Source organism: Hirundo rustica, chromosome 10 (assembly GCF_015227805.2).
Source record: "Hirundo rustica isolate bHirRus1 chromosome 10, bHirRus1.pri.v3, whole genome shotgun sequence".
Taxonomy (NCBI): Eukaryota; Metazoa; Chordata; class Aves; order Passeriformes; family Hirundinidae; genus Hirundo; species Hirundo rustica.
The window spans coordinates 3,645,604-3,662,569 of NC_053459.1; the positions used below are offsets into that span (position 1 = coordinate 3,645,604).

The following is a 16,966-nucleotide window of genomic DNA, read 5'->3' on the forward strand; positions in this document are numbered from 1 at the left end:
AATTCAAACAGTAGTGGGACCATTGGAGTGACTCCTACACATGCTTTGAAAATGTAAACCAAAGCACCCAATTAATACATCTGACTGATGCTGTTCAGGAAAATACACTTTTTGCTTGCAGTCTGCATTTGTTACAGTTCTCTTGAAAAGTTGCTGAGAGCAGGATCCAAAATCCTTCTTGGAGAAAGATAGGACAAAAGGATAAAAGATATGAGAAAAGCAAGAAAGGTGGAACTGGTGTGAACAGCTCCATTTGGATCTGTGCATGATTTGTCATCTTTCTAAAACTGTCCCATTGCATTTGTCTGTTTGCAGGGTACAAACTGTTTCCTTCCCAAGCCTCCCTGTGCAGAAGCCAAATATTGCCAGAAGCTCTCTGGAGATTTGGCAGAGCTTTCTGCGAGTTAGATTTTCTGCATGTTCACCTGGGGGTGGGGGGGGAGGGTGGGGGGGAGAGGGAGGAAATGGGATGAACTGGCACCTGCTGCGGGTGGCATTATTTGTTTTACCATCCTGATGTACCATTTGGTGTCCCTGTGAGCTCCACAGCTCTAACAGGGTGGAAATAAGGGATGTTTACGTGGCTGGGTGTTGCAGCAGCCCTCTTGTTAGAGAGTAGAAATGAGCCAAGGCACAGACTTCTTGTTTATCACAGCATGAAGAGGGTCCTGCTTTATTCCTCTTTACAGCTCAGCCGTCCTGACTCCAACCATTCACTGAGCCTGGCTGCAGCAAGCTCCTGCTGTGGGTTTCCCCTGCAGCCTCTGACTGCTGGTTATTTCCTGCTGAGCTATGACTGAATGTGTTGGTGTGCAGACTCTGACTGCAGGCTTTTACCCGGCTAGACTGTGACTGCAGGCTCCAACCACAGACTGACTGCAGCCCCAGACTGACCTCACAGCAGTGATTCTCTTCCCCAGGATCATTCTTCTTGATTCTCCTATCCATGATCCTCAAAGTTCCTTCTCCATGATGGTCCTCCCCTCACCAGCTAACCCACTCCCTTTTATCTTTCTTGGATATAGCTGTGATGCATCAGGGGCAAGTCCAGCTGTATTCCCTTCTCCTACAGTTGGGGAATAACATTTTCAAGGGATATAATTTGTTTTTTAACTTCTGTACTTCGTTTCTTCAGTCCTGGATTACTATTTCATTTGAATGTCTATGGGAAACTACATTGTTAGGTGGAGTTACACTTCTGGTCAGTTTTTGTCCTAAAATTTGGTGCAGGGGCAGGGTAAATAGTAATTCCAGGTACCTTCTTTGAATCTGTGTTAAAATGTAGCATGCTTCTTTTTCCAAAGTGATTTTTTTTAGCAGTTACACTCAGCTGCAGCAATGGGAGCTAAAAAGAGTAGCTGAGGAGGAGGAGGTGACCTCTGCGTATTCACAGACACTTGGTAACTTCTGGACTACCAGTCTTGGTTAAGATTAAACAGGTCTCTAATAACACTTTGTTATTTCTCCTGTGTTTCTGTCAATTTCTACAAGAATATTATAGAAAAGTACAGATTTATTTAGGGGACAAATAAAGCAAGGTACTGAAAATGTTCTTACATTGAAACTGCAAGAGTTTAACTTTAGGCAAAAGATGACAATTTGAAAGCAAACATAGCCTTGGCAATGATGAAACAAGCATTTTTCTGCCTACTTTACCCTTTTCTAAGCATTTGTTGTAGTTGCTTTCATTGCACTTAGATCAGTATTGGCTGTTGTTACCACACATTCACTGTAACTTAACCTTGCAGTTCACTGACCAACAGCAATCACTGCAAGCACAACCCAAACATTCTGACTTTTAAAAGGAAAATAAAAATACAATGGTTTTTATAATTAATGCATACATTTTCTGAAATGTGAAAAAGCATTTGGAAGTCAGCATTCATTTCTTCTAGGTCAAGGAATTCTTTTGAGTCTAAATTGCTTGTATTTTTCCAAATACTTTTTTACCCAAAAATTCAGAAGTATTGAAATTATTAAATGCTGCTAAATCTGCTACAGTTGATCTGTGGGTAATTAGAAGCATTAAAAATTTTTATTTATTGCATTATAGATTTGTTAGGGGGAACTTTTTCTACTGTATCCCCAAGGTTGTAGCTAGGACTCCAGTTAAGGTTGTTTGAAATCACAGCACAAGTTCAGTGTGATGATGCACATTGCATTTTATTCCATCTCTCTTCCCCTGACTTCTCATAGCACCAGGCAAGCAACTTCACCCTCTTTCTGTGTTTTTCTTGCTAGCATGTGTCTGTTCACGCTCATCTTCTCTTTCTTTTAGGATGTGCCAGGATGTGCCTTTGCTTCGTGCATGTCCTAACATGGTAGGAGAGCAGATCTTGCTTAAAAACCTCTAGGTTCTACTGTAATAGTAATGACAATCCTAAATAGTAAATTACAACCCAATAAGCACTTCCTAGTTTACTGCAACAGCTTTTGTTCGTGATATATAACTTTTTTTTTTTTTTTAACAAATTAAAACATCTGAAGTCGAGATAAAAATCCCAGAGTATTCAGGTACAATTAAAAAATAAATTTCAGAAAGAACTACTATATTCTTGAGTCGCTTAAAAGAAGAAAGAAAGTTTATTGAAAAAAGAAAGAAGCTGTATTGCTGTCTAGATGGAAAACATGTCAAATATGCATGAAACTCTTGGCCCAGGGGGTGGGGAGGTTGAGAAATGGAATGCATTTTTTTTTACCAGCTAAGAGAGACCATTTGCTTTCAGCCTCACCTCTAATCCTGATAAAAGAGTTTCATGGACTCAGATGCTTTTCAAGGAGAGTTGAAGGGCACATTCTAATTTTATTTCTCAGAGAAAGTTGAAATGACAACGCTCTCTTCATATTCTCAGCGCTGCTTCAGAGCTGGAAAAATGCAAGAGCAAAGCAGAAAAGAGCCCACTCTGTCTGCTCCCTCTGCCCAGGGCTGGTGACAGGGTGTTTTATTGTTTGTACTTCCTTGCCCTCGAATAAAGCCACGTGGAGCTCAGCACCAGGCAGGAACCATGGAGCAGCCCATCCTGCTCTTTTGGGGCTGCCACAGAACCTGGAAATCCAGGACCTCTGAATTAAGGAACCACAGTGGACACTCTGCAATTTCCCCTTGCATCTGCAGTGATGAATCTCTGGAAAACTTTGCCATAAGTGCTGTTTCAGCCTTTGCTTTTTCAGCTCGTCCGTATATCATGGCCTGTTTCTAAGGGGGCTCTGGAAGACCCAGGCCAAGTGAGTTTGAACTATAGCTTATACAAAGTAAAAAGCCCTTATGACCATTTGCAGCTGCTTAAGGAGATTGTGCAGACTGGAAAAGGTGAAATGCCACACCTGCTTCTTTACCTAGGTTTTCTAGAAACATTTCCCACAAAATGGTGGAGAAGTTGGAAACTACTTAGGAAAAGACGTGGTGCTGTAATGGTTGTTTTAATGCAATGTTGAAGGACATCAGGTTGTATTCACACAGTGAAGAGGTTTTTTGCATATATTATGGTCATGTGGGGATTTATGTCATTGTAACTCTTCAGCCTCTTCGCTCTGGACCTCCACAATCAGCAGACAAAAGGAGTTTGGGATGTGAAGGTCGTCCTTTTCTGCAGAGGAGTAGTTTTTCCTTCCCTGTTTCTCAGCTTGCTAAAGGAAGGCACGAGACCTTCACATCTGCTCTTTTTTTCATGTTGTTGGCCTTTAACGCATATTTACAGTCTGTCTGTAGGACACTCTCCTGGCATCTGCAACAGCCGCTGTTCTGTTTGAAATTTATCATTTTCTTATTTGCTGGACTTGAAAAAGTATTTCTTTTATACCTTCTCATTATAAGACTGGAATTGTGCTGATAAAGATTGAGCAGAAGTGAGCAAACAGCCACTCAGGGAGAGGAAAGATTGGTGTGAACACCTTTGTTTTGGCTTTTTGGCAGTCGCTGGATCAGGTTCTGTATCATTCCTTATTCGGAGGTAGAGAGCAGTGCCTGGTGATTGATCTGTTTCATGTTGTATGTAATACTGAAGAATTGAGGGTTCTTCCATTGTATAAATCACTCACAATTACTTTTTAGTTTCTCCTAATCGCCCTGTAATTAAGAGGGGAGGGAACGTTTCAGTTAACTGCTGGTGGGAAAAGGTTAATTTAATTAGCTTGGTCATTTAGCAGCTAATAAATTGTAATAGGAAATGTCACTACTCTGTCCAGTGTGTGCTGGCTACTAGTTCTGGTATTTGGTTCTTGTCCAGTATTCGTAACTTGTGAGCCAGGGGTTTTTTCTAATGGGTTTTATGCCTCTTAGTTCATTTTGGCAGTATGGTAAATTTGTCCTTTCATACAGCAAGTCCTGTCCCTGTATTATGTATGAATCTTCCTTCTTTTCAAGGCTCCCAGGTCTCCTGGTCCATAAATATTCCATGATTAGAAAGCCCCATATGTTTCCCCTCTGGACTGAAAGTGGTTTAGAAAGAGGAAAGGTTACAGAAGTAAGGGGGATGGGGCAAATGTTGAGCAATGATTCAGTTAATTCTTTTAAAAAAAAATAAATCTAAAAATCTTTGTGACTTTCTGCTTCTCACCTCTACTTACAGCGTGTTTGGGCTGCTTTTTACACTGGAGTGGGGCAAGAAACTATTTTATTATTTAGTTCCTGGTGTTTCAAATGTCCTTGGAACAATTTCAGTGTCAAATATCAGAGAATGGGAGGAGAAGAGATAACAATGGTTTGAAGTCAACATGTTGTTAATAGGATGTTATTTGTGAAATTAACCAGTGAGGATGTAATGATATAGAGCAGAATGTAGCTGTGACATGCAGCATCAATAATAATAGGGCTGAAATATTTATTGTTTTCTTCTCCATGTAACAGTTGTAGTTTTAATTGTTCATTTTTCTGCATCCATATGATGTCTCTTTGTCTTCATGTGGTGCAGTTGTTTTTATGAAGCTTTTGTAACTCCTAACTTCCTATTGCCAGAGCAGCACCTGGTGGCTAGAATTGATAGAAATGTCATCTGAAATTCTTTGCTAATCTTCTTTCGTTCCTATTTATTCAGGCCATAACTATTTCCTTCCTTAGGTTTGAAGAGTTGTGCCAATTGTCAGTGCAGAGAAATCACCATCAGTATCTTAAAAAAAAAGTCTAATTTTCCTGCAGGAATTAAGAAACAGGGTGAGGAGGTGGGTTTAAGAGCACTTTTGCAGTCTCTTTTCCCTAATACATAAATGTTTGCTCCCGGACATACTATTTCAGTTCCTATCACAGTTCTCATGCCAAAACAGAGAATCTTTGAGCTCTGACTGTCTCTTAAAATATGTGAACTAACTTTCAAAATGACCCCATGATCTGATGTTTCGGTCTGTTCAGTAGATGCCATTAGCTGGGAGAACAGTGGTGCAGACACTGGGATGGAAGGCAATGGCTGAGTCTGTGTAGGGAATTTTTGACCTTGTTGAAACAAGGTCAATATTGTGTTACCAAGGAAATGAATATGAATCCCTTAATACGTGCTAAGAGAGGGAACAAGACCATGAGGGATGTGCTTCCCCTGCGATTCTCCCACTGTGTGTGATCTGCCTTTTCAGTCATATTGTGAGTCTCTGAGAAAATGCGTTTTAACTTTCAAAGTTATAAATAAATACACAGAATGAAAGGTGTGGTGCCCTCCGACGTCCAGCTGGGATTTACGTGAGGCACGGAGTGGACATTTTGCGACAGAGCTGAACTGGGCTTGCCTGAGGACTTGTGAAATGCTGGTAAAAGATATTCCTGGAAAACATTTTTATGAGGCTATGAGGTATTGCTTTAGCAAGTGTGATTTCACGGTACCCACAGAAGAGGAGAAGGAGAAGAGAGAAGGAAAAGGGAGAAGGAGAAGGAGAAGGAGAAGGAGAAGGAGAAGGAGAAGGAGAAGGAGAAGGAGAAGGAGAAGGAGAAGGAGAAGGAGAAGAAGTCAGAGTCTGGGAATTCTCTTAGGAAGCTTCAGGCCAAGAAACAAAATCTTAATGAGGGAAGACTATGAATTGCCCAAGAGTCCTGCAGCACATCTCTTTACGTTTAGAAACTCAAACTTTTCACCTTGTAATGGATTGCTGCTGGTTTCAGCTGTAGGTAACCACTTCCTGTTTTCTTCATTAGTGTGAAACCTCAGATGTGAAAAATGAACTTTGCATATCTCTGCAGTCTGCACATCTCAACGCAGCCACCTGCTACCCTCTGCTGTAGAAATGCATTTACCATTTCATAGCAGAGATTGGTGAATGATGCATTAAACTGTTTGAATATCTGAAATAAAAGCAAACAGAGTGAACAGATAATTTGTTATGCTTTTCATACTGATATTAAAAAAGAAAGGCAGCTCACTAGAGAAGCAAAAACTTCCTCTTTATGCACTTTAAATATTTCTGGTGCTTTGCTTGCATATGAGATGGTTTAACTATGCAGTATAGTCTGGGAACTTAACTCCCCAGTGTTTCTGGTCGCCGTCCTTTGTCACCTTGTGCTCCTGTTTTCAAAAGAGGTAGGAAGGGCCAGACTGGGTTTTCAAAGCACAGCTCTCATCACTGTACAACCTCTAATTATTCTACTACCTCTGCTCCTGAAATACAGAGATTTTTCAGTGCTGGGGGCTGGAAGGAGGAAGGGAAAGACTATTCTTAGCCAGGAATGTGTAAACCTTTTTCTTCCCTGCTTTGCCTGGTGCTGCCTTGACCTCTCATAAACTCCAGGGAATTTCAAGGCTGATGTGGAATTTACTCACATTTTTATTTGAAAGCTTAGTATTTTGAGCTGGGAATAATTTACTGAGCCAACTTCTGCCTGCCAGCGAAGGACTACGGTGGGGAAATTAAAAGGGGAAAAAGGAGTTGTAGAGAGCATTAATAGGAGAGGAGGGGAGAGGAGGGTGTCAGACAGTTCTGACACCCCCATTTACTTGGGAAATCCTGTGCCCTGCAGCTTTGTGCACGGCTCAGTCCTGATGTAGGTCTTGTGAAGAGAATGGAACAACCTGACCCGAGTAACTAAACTGTTAATTAAGTTGTCATAGGGGTCACGTGAGTGGAAGCCCTGGCATTACAGGAGTGGTTTTACTATAATCCTCAATTGCTCTTTGAGCAGTTGCCCAAATAGATTTCAATTTGCAAAAATGCGAGCAGGCCTGTGAGAGTTCATTTATTTATTTGTATAAATAGCAGTGTCACAACCTGCAGACCCTCTGTGTGTGTGCTGGGCAGCTGGAGCAGAGAGAGTGCTGACACCTGGGCAGCTCAGGTGTGTGAGCTGCAGGAGAATTGTTTGAATTTCAATTTGCAAAAATGCAAGCATGCCTGTGAGAATTCATTTATTTATTTGTATAAATACCAGTGTCACACCCTGCAAGACCCTCTGTGTGGAGCAGAGTGCTGACACCTGGGCAGCTCAGGTGTGTGAGCTGCAGGAGAGTTGTTTGAATTTCAGTTTGCAAAAATGCGAGCATGCCTGTGAGAATTCATTTATTTATTTGTATAAATACCAGTGTCACACCCTGCAAGACCCTCTGTGTGGAGCAGAGTGCTGACACCTGGGCAGCTCAGGTGTGTGAGCTGCAGGAGAGGTATTTGAATTTCCTGGTGTCTGCGCTACAGCGAGCACAAAACAAAGGTGTGTTGTGAGATCCTGATCTCTGCCCATCCCAGGACAGGGTGCTGCTCCTCACCCCATCACCATGGTCTGCACTGGGGAGAGGTGGGCAGGAGCACAGGGCAGTGTTTGTCCTCCAGAGCACCAGGAAACTCTGAGATGGGCCTGAGTGTGGAGCAATCCCTCAGCATTCATCCCGTGTTTCCAGGTTTGGCAAGGATTTTTTTTCTTCAGATCCTGGCTCCACCAGCAGCAGTGTTATTCTGGCTGTGGGAAAGGAGAAGTAGGAAGTGTCAGAGAGGATTTCACAGTGTCTTTGACATGAGGCTCTTTGGTAGGAGAAGAGGATGAAGAAAAGGGGAAGTCCAAAGGCAATACAATTTGAAGTAGACCCAGAGAAGGTTTTGTATGGAAAGAAGCAGGTTACTTTACTGTGCACCATCAATGAGGTAAAAAATTCCAAGCAAAAGCTTGAACGAAAAACCCAAGCCTGTGTGTGAACCAAAAAGGGTTTTATTGACATATATGTTTCTAAATGCCTTGTATCACAGTCTTTTCATAAACCCTTTTTCTTCAGGTTTTATTGTGTACTTATTTCAAAATGAGCACTTGATTTTTGTGCCTAGTGAGCACGAGATTTGTGAGTTCACAGGTATTGGCTTCCCTCTATTTGGAAAAAGGTCAGTTGGTTTCATAAGCCACTGGGATTCCTCATCTCACTATTTAGGTGAGCTCAAACACTTTAAAGACAACTAGAGAATTTTTCAGTCAGACATAAATGAGCAGAAACTAAAATTCATAGGTTCTTCTATAGTATTTTCTCTAAGAGTCCAAGATAGAGCTGCAGGTGTTGTTGAAGTAAACAACAAATCTGTCAGCTAGTGGTTACATTTTAATGTGGTTTTTACTGAGAATTTATTTGAGCCAAGTTAGGTAAGCACAGGTTAACAAGCTCTTTCTGTGCCCTGCTGTATTCTTTCTGCTGGAGCTCTGCTCAGATGCTGCCAGTTGTGCCAAAAGGTGGAGTGATTTTGCAGCAACCAAGGAGCAGGATGGGACTTGCCAAATACTTGTGTGCTTGCAGCTGGTGCCAGAACTAAAAACCTCCTGTGGCTTTGGCTGCTTTATTGAAAATTTTGCTTTTTATTTTCCCTTCCTTTTTGTCCTGCTTTCTAACAACGTTGCACAGATGCAATGCAGCCTCCAGCTGTCCAAATACCTGTGGGCTTTTTTTAGGTGTGGGACTTAGAGCAGGAGAAAAATAAAACAACTGTGCAGAAATTCTGTCCTTTCCCTACGCCCATTCCCTTTTTCCAGGGAAGGCAAGCCAGGTAGAATATTTAGCAGTGTTTATAGCTGTAATTTTTAAGCTGCAGCTGGAAGGAACCTGCCTAAATTAGTCTTGCCCTTTTTCTATTCCTGGTTTTGGTGCGTCCTTTCCCGCTGGGTTCCTGTAGAGTTTCACTGCCTGCAGCCAGCACAGTGGTAAATCACACCCCTGCCCTGCCCTGCCCTGGGAAGAAGGATGCTTTTAGCCAGCTCCGGGCTTGTAATGCAGATGACTGTCTGAGCATCTCTGGGGAGGGCAGGGGAGGGAGGAGGCAGAGCTGCAGCTCCGTTCAGGGGCCGGGGAGCTGTTTGGAACCTGCCTTTGTTGAGCCCCGGTCAGGTCTCCCTTAGGTCACGCATTTGCACTCCTTTTGAAAGGGGCAGAGGAGCCCTTGAGAGGGCCGAGGGAGAGCGCAGAACGCACCGGGGGCTCGGGAAAGCAAAGCGAGGAGGAACTAAAGCTCCTTCAGCGAGGCAAATGAAGGTCAGAGATCTCCTAGGACCTTGCACCGCCTTTGTGACCTTTTTAAGGCTGTTGACTGGGATGATTCCCTGCCTGAGGGATCGCTGGCGTCTGCAGGCATTCCAGCAGCACTTAAACACCTGTGTGTTTGCTGCTGACATTTCATTAGGACGAGTAATGAGCCTGGGTATTAAATGTCTGCCTTTCTGGCTGGTCAGGAGGGAGAACAGGAGAGAGGGAGGCTGTGTTGTGTCTTGGTGCTGGTGAAATCCTCGTTTTCGTTCCGGCCCAGCTCTCTCCCCTCAGCCCCGCTGCCGAGCAGAGCACGGAGAGCAGACCCAGCATCGCCAGGACCTGGAAACTTCTCTCATTTTTATAGGCATGGCATAGCTCCCCTGTGTCCACCTCAGGCCCTTCCTGAGAAAGACAGAACAATTCAATCAAGATTCCCGAGGAAAAATGCCCACACCTGGGAGAAAGCTTATTCTGTGGCCTCCAGGTGCAGGTAATTCTCCTGTGTGTGGGATCCAGAGCTGTGTGGGGATGGACTGTGTCCCGCAGTGGCACATGGAGAGGGTGTGCAGGAATGCCCGGGCTGGGGAGAGCCTTGCTTCCCTCTGATAACAACCTGGGAAGCAAGGTCAAAACATGGGAGCTTCCTGCAGTTAAATTTACCAAGTGAGATCCGAGGGGTGCAATGCCTCCCTGCTCATTTCAGTTGTCGAACTGAAATGTCAAACTCGTATGTGTTTTGAAGCTGCTTACACCGCTGGTGCACCTACAGCGCAAACACATACTTTTTCATACCTAATAAATGTCGGGCTTCAACAAACAAACAAAAGCCCGAGAGTGGGTTAATGAAAATTTATTCTTTGCACAAAGACGTCTCTGCCTACAGCCTGATCTTGCAGCAAACTGCACCTCCAAATCTAAATCCTTTTTTGTTTGTGCAGGGGAGGGTGCTTAGAGTTATCCTAACAGAACCTGAAAGGGCCGGGTTGTACTCTGTGCACCTACAGTGCCTGAAAACCAAGGCATCGTTTTTCTCTTGGAGTGCTTTTTCACAACAGGGATGGCAGCTGTCACTTTTGCTGCTGCTTTGAGCCCTGCTGAAATAAAATCTAGTGACTTGTACCGATGTTCAGAAAAATTGATGTCGCTTTGTTTATGCAGTAACATAAAGATGTGCTGCTCTTTGCAGACAGTTGGCAAGCTTCTGTGCTGAACAGCTGGGCTTGGGATGGTTTAGACAGGCTGGTGCAAGTGCCTTTGTAAATTTTAGGAGGTGTTAAAATTATACTCCAACAGGCAAAGATGGGCTTCCATAACCATTGCTGTCTTCTGATAAAAGCTGACTGAAATAAGAGGGCAGAGTTGCAGATGTGGACTTCTTCTATTTGTCACTGCTGGCTGAAGGATAAGAGAGGTGTCCCTTAAGCTTGTAGTGAGTTTAATTGGAGGCATGTTATGTATCACTCTATCAACGTGAATCAAAATGAGTTTACCACAGTGCAGAGAACAGTTAACTGTTTGGTTTTTGTTTTGTTTTGTTTTTCCCAGCCCTAGGGAAATTATTGCAAGATTGTTTTACTCCTTTTGTTGCTGATGCACAGGACAATGCCTTCATGAGCAGCATTTTTAGTTCTGACAGTTGCTGGCCTATATATCACTTTGGCATAAAAGTATTGTTTGTAACGTGAAAACCACATGTACCTTACATAACTGTGCTGCTCCTGCCACCCAGGCAGGAGTGTATTCACAGAAACTCTGAGGCCTGCTTAGACCTCTTTATATACACATGAAAGAAACAGTGGGGCTTTTTTTTGTTCCCAGGTGTCCAACAGGTTTGGTTATGTGTCTGTTTTCTTGCCTTTGCTGTACTGCAGGTACTGGTGTCTTTGTGGATTATTCCTGAAGGGCTGTGTGCTTCCCATTTCCCCGCAGCTGTGCCTCACCCCGCCAGGGCTCAGTTGTGGTTTAACCCCAGCAGCAGCTGAGCCCCACACGGGTGCTCACTCACTCCCCACTGATGGGGGAGAGAATCTGAAGTGAGAAACTCACGGCTTGAGGTGAAGACAGTTCAACAGGGGAGGCAAAAGCCAAGCAAGCATGCACAAGCAAGGTGAAACAAGGAATACACTCACCCCTTATCAGCAGGCAGGAGTCCAGCCATCTCCAGGAGAGCAGGGCTTCATCACATGTGACAGTGGCTTGGGAAGACAAATGCCATCCCACTGCACTTCTCCATACTGAGCGCGATGCCACATGGTGTGGGACAGCCCTTGGGTCAGCTGTCCTGGCTGTGTCCTCTCCTGACTCTTTTTGCCTCCCCAGTCTCCTCTCTGGTGAGGAACAGAAAAGGCCTTGACTCTGTGTAAACACTGCTCAGCAATTACAAAAACATCCCTGGATTGTCAACACTGTTTCCAGCACAAATGCAGAACACAGTGCCATATAAACCACTATGGAAAAATTAAAACCAGCACAGGTTCTTGGTGTTTTCACCTTTTCTTGAACATTCCTGTCCCTTCGCTGTCCTTCTCCCTTGGCAGTGCTGATATACACTCCAGATTGGTTCAGGGCTGTGCTCAGTCTGAACAGAAAACTGCCTTGAGACTGCAGTTCAGTCATTTTTACGGACAGACCCTACAGACCATCAGATACTGACTTCACTGAACTGTCCTGCCTGTTCCTTCAGTGTGTTGTGATCACTGGTCCCTCAAGCTTCCACCTTCTCCTGGCTCTACCAGCAGTGCTGTCTCCTGTGAGTTGAGTGACTCCCAAGAGGATTTTGGTTTTTAACTCCCTCTTCTCCTTCCCTGATACCATAAGTGTCTCAAGTGAAGCAGCCGTGCTCGTAACAGTGCAGATTTCTGGTGGGATTTGAGCCACGAGAGCAGGGAGCTGCTTTGGAATACTTCATCTTGGGATGGTGTCCTTTGGCCACTGGACCCTTCTCTGCTGCAGGATCAAGTGAACAGGGTAATCATGTCACAGCAGTCCTGTGGATTTTTGTTTTTATCAGGAAAGTGTGTGCTGGACAAAGGGTTGGAGTGGTTTATTGAGGAAAGCAGTGGAAAGTGAAGGGGGCAGAATGTTTACTTTTTTAATGCAAGTGATAAAATTCCTGGTTTTCACTCTGATAAGATACGAGAGGACTCATGACTGTCTGGTATTTCTCTAATTCCTAAACACAGAGTGCAGCCTGGGAATACCTGAGGAAGTTGTGCACTGACAGTGTTAAGTCTCTTCCCTCTCTCTAAGTTTTAGACCTGAGTGCAAGTATCAGGATATGGAAGTTTAGATTTCCATACCTGCTGATCTCTAAACCTTCTATGCTTCTTTATCTCAGGTTGTCTGTGTCTGAATACAGGTTTCATAACCAAAAGAGTTTGTACTGTGAAGACTGAGGCCAGGGAGGAAAACTCAAGCAGACTTTCTGAAAGACTCTAGAAATGAAAGACTAGAAATGCTTCTGTAATCACAGGAAAACACTTTTCAGGAACTGAAACCCCTTTTTTAATTAAGATCTTTCTTTTGAAGTCATCAAACAGAAAAAAAAGAAAAGCTTTACTTAATGCAGTTCATAGGACTGGGGAAGAAACCAAGCTGGGATTCAAGCTGCCTTGCAAGCATGAGGAGTGAGAGCTGTGAGTAACTGGACAAGCCATTAGTGGGGAGGACACTCAGCACTGATTTCTTTGTTCTGACAACTGTGCCAAGATGCCACACACGTGCACTTGGTGTGCAGATGATTTTTAACCCATTAGTACCATGGAGCAGGGAAGAGCAGGTAGATCATCTTTTCTTGAGCAGGTTAATTGGGTTTTTTGTCCCCCTGTGGGTTTTGTTGCTGCTGTTCATTGGCAGGTTTGGCACAAGCAGCGCAGAGGGAAGGGCATTTTGGCTGGCATGAGGAGTGGCTGTGCTGAGCTTTTAAACAGGAGAGGTGGTGTGAGCACACAGCCCTGAACCTCTGCTGGGAGCTCAGCTGCACCCATTCCAATTTGGAAACTAGAAAAGAGCGTGTGTAACACACAGCTTTACCTGCCCTTTGAGCTAAGATTATGATTTCATGGACAGTGACAATTCTCAGAAACAAGGCAGCCTTTTGTTTCCTAAAGTGCCTCTTCGCCCTGGCTGTGCCAAATCAAGTCCGCTGCTGCAGTTAGAGGGATTCTGAGAGGAAATACTGAGGGAAATCTGCAAAATCACTGTAATCTGGTGGAACAAAGTGCCATAAATATGAGTGGGGTTTTTTTCTACTGAGCATCAAATGGTAACAGCCAGTTCCTGCTTTCAGATTCCTGCAATCAAGGATCAGAAGAGGCCCAGGAGGTGAAATGGGGCTATAGCTGTACAACAGGACAAGGGTCTGGGAACCTTTGTGCTTCATGATCCAGCACATTCTCAGCTTCACAGGGGTGCATTTGCCTCTCTGTTCCACTTTTCAGTCAAAGCAAACCTTTGGGTCTCTTTTTCTCATTTAAAAAAAAAAAAAAAAAAAAAAAAAATTCCTTAATACAAATATATACCTGAAAGGAAGAAAAAGACTTCACAGGAAAAATTGGTTAAAATAGCACTTAATATGTTTTGGTTTGTAAAGTAAACCTCTCTGTAATGAAGTAACCCTTTCAGAACCATGCTCTGTCCTGCTTTTCAAAAACAGTGCTGCACTTAGGACGTAGGATCCCAAAAAGTGCAGGATGTTGATCTAATTCTGCTGGCACTGAAGTCAGAGCTACTGATTTCAGTAAGAGCAGGTTTATATCCATGCTTGCTTTGTTTGAGGAAAACAAATTAAATTCCAGTGCCCCAAAACTGTCTGTTGGTTTCAAAGACTGTATGGAATGGCTGATGTGTCACTTAGTTATGATGAAGCCTTAGATTTTCTTCTCAGTTCTGAAAAATATTATTCAGTGTTTAGTAAAACAAATATTCAGGTATAAAGGTATCACTTTTACTGCCTGAGAAGCTAACTTTCTTGGAGACATCACTGTTTTATCTGTTCACTAAACAGGGGAGCTCCTAAAGTGGAATACCGAATGCTTTTTTAAACGTGTATAGGGGAGAAAACTGTAGTTTCACCAATGCCTAATATAAAATCAGCCCAGTTCATACAAAAACAGAAAAATCTTTAGTGACAGTTAAGAGGAGTCAGTCTGATTTCATTCCACACAAACCTTTTTATGACTAATCTGAAAAAAAAGAGAAAACCCATAGCATTTACCATGTGGTTTCATTTCAGTGAAATGCTGCCTTATTCTAGAGAGCAGTAAAAGTCATCAAGGCTTTTGAAAAATGTGCTTTGAGTGCAATTGGTTTTCACTTCTTTTCAGCTTGCCCAAGGGTTGCTGGGATAAAGCCCCAGCAGGTCCCTCTGCCAGCTGGCCTTGCACAGAGCTGTGCATCTGCGCCCGAGGCCGGGTGAGATCTGACCCAGAGCCTTTCCTGCTCTGCTCTCTGCATCCCTGCCCAGGGAGCTTTTTGGATGCCTCCAAAAAAGAGGGGACACGTAGTAGAAATGCAGAGCGATGGTATCGTTTGAGTCTGAGCTACAAAATTATTTGAGCTGTTTTTCTCTGTCACTCTGTGCCCAAGGCTTTGAACTAAAACCCTGCTTAAATGCTGAAACAAGGAATTCTGCTGTCTCAGGCTGGCTTGGGTGGAAAACATTGCCTTTTTATTTATTTTCCATAGGAAATTCCTTGTAGTGGAAGATGCAAACAGGGCTTTGTTCCCTTGTATTGTATTTGGCTGATGCCTGATCTGTGTGTGAGGACTCATTTGTCCTCATGGAAGTGGGAATTAGGATTTTAAAAATGCAGAAAAGAGAGGGATTTAAATGAGGTTTAAATCATGTTGTGTTAGTTTTGTGCTATGCTGTAAATATTAGTCAGATTCTAAGCTAGGGAGAAGTTCACGTTGTAGATGTTTAATTTTGTTATCTCTTCATCTTACCAATAGCTTTGTCTCATTTTTCGCTCCCTTACTGCTCCTGCTGCATCTGCCAACCTTGTAGAGCTGGCATGATTTCCCTGGCAATGCCACACGAGTCCAGTCTTAATTCCTATCACTGTCTGGCTGTGGGGCTGTATGTAGGTGTCTGTAATACCCTGCAGAAGGCAGCCAGCAGCAGTTCTTCTTTATATCTCTGCAGCTCCAATCCTGCAGAAGCCCTCGCTTGTAAAGATAAAGGTACATTTATCCTCATTAACGAGGCAGTGGGTCTGGAGCCCTGAATCGGGGCTGAGTTATGTCAGCAGAACCGTGCAGTGACTAAAATGTTATTGCTAATAAAGACCAGGCAGTGCTGAAGGAGCACCTGCACTTTGCCTGGCCCAGCCTGCCATCGAGAGTTGTTCGTGTTTGTAAATGACGGTAAAATTAGGAAAAATGCAAAGAGAATTCTGGTTTGGCCAGCACAGGGTGACACGGAATGATGTTTGCTGGTTTGCTGATGAGGGGAGGAAGCCCTTCAGAGGGGGAGCAGAGGGTCATGATTTGCTTGGTGGGTTTTAAACCTCTGACCCCAGAGGACACAGTCTGTGTTTTGCAAAAAGGCTGTTTTGGGAAGGCAGTGCCCTTCCCTGGCCAGTGCTGGGGCAGTGGGATGGAGCACCGAGATTTTACTCCTGACCCCACAGGCTGAGCTCAACTTGACCCGTGGCTCCAGCCCTCATTGTTGTGGTTACAGAAAGGGAGCTTCCTGCTTTGGGCTCTGGATTATCTCTCCTTCAAAATTCAAATATTACTGACTAAGCCAAATGGGCAGAGAGTTTTTTTGGATTGATTGGCTAGTTGCACTTTTTTTTTCTGATTGATCTCATGAAGTAAGGGGAGCTGTTCTACTCTCCTCCCTAATTTTTTTTTTTTTCTTTTTTTTTTTTTTCCCCTTAGCACCTTTAGTCCTTATGAGGCCCTGCCCTGATTTCTAGCCACAGAGAGCCTGGAGAGCAGCCAGGTTTCAGCCTTTGAATGCCAGGATATCACTGTACTGGGTCAGATTAAAGGCCCACCTTAACACAGTGTCTTCAGAAAGAGAGCTACAGATAACTGAAACAAGGCAAGGGTGTATGTTCCTTCCCCTGAGTAAAGACAAAAAATTGCCTGACCAAGATGCAGTTCCTACTGTATTTAGCAGTTCTCAGTGGATTTTTCTTTGAGTTTGCCCAGTCTGCCATCAGTGTGCCTGTCCAGGCAGAGCTTTCTGCAGGTGACTCTGTTTCTGTACTGCAAAGGGTTCACTTACTGTCGTTTGTTTGGGATTTTGCTCATTCCATCAGCTGCTGCCCCAGATGTGAGAATGGACAAAATAGAAAACTGGTGATGCTCTTCTGCTCACGGAAGGGCTGGAGGAGTGCCCTGAGAGGTGGTGGCCATTTTTTTAATGAGGATAAATTAGTTTGATCTAACAGTGAGGTTCTGAGGAAGTTTTGTATAAAAGCAATGGCAAGCCTCAAGATGAAACCACAGTAAGCTTTGGCAGGAATCAGAAGACAAAAGAAGACATTGGGGAGCAATGGTATGGTCATCTGTTGTTGGAAGTGTCCATCCATGATTTAAGGAAAGAAAAT

At 43.7% G+C, this 16,966-nt stretch overlaps 1 protein-coding gene and 1 long non-coding RNA gene across 2 annotated transcripts in view; both read left to right on the forward strand.

The window, feature by feature from the left end:
* Window positions 1-16,966, forward strand: part of HS6ST1 (heparan sulfate 6-O-sulfotransferase 1) — a 187,364-nt gene that overhangs the window by 43,227 nt on the left and 127,171 nt on the right. The gene's annotated exons all lie outside the window — the stretch shown is intronic.
* Window positions 7,490-12,366, forward strand: LOC120757074 (uncharacterized). Its single transcript, XR_005702342.2, has 3 exons — window positions 7,490-7,618; window positions 9,769-9,894; window positions 11,276-12,366. It is a non-coding gene; the product is annotated as an uncharacterized LOC120757074 (long non-coding RNA).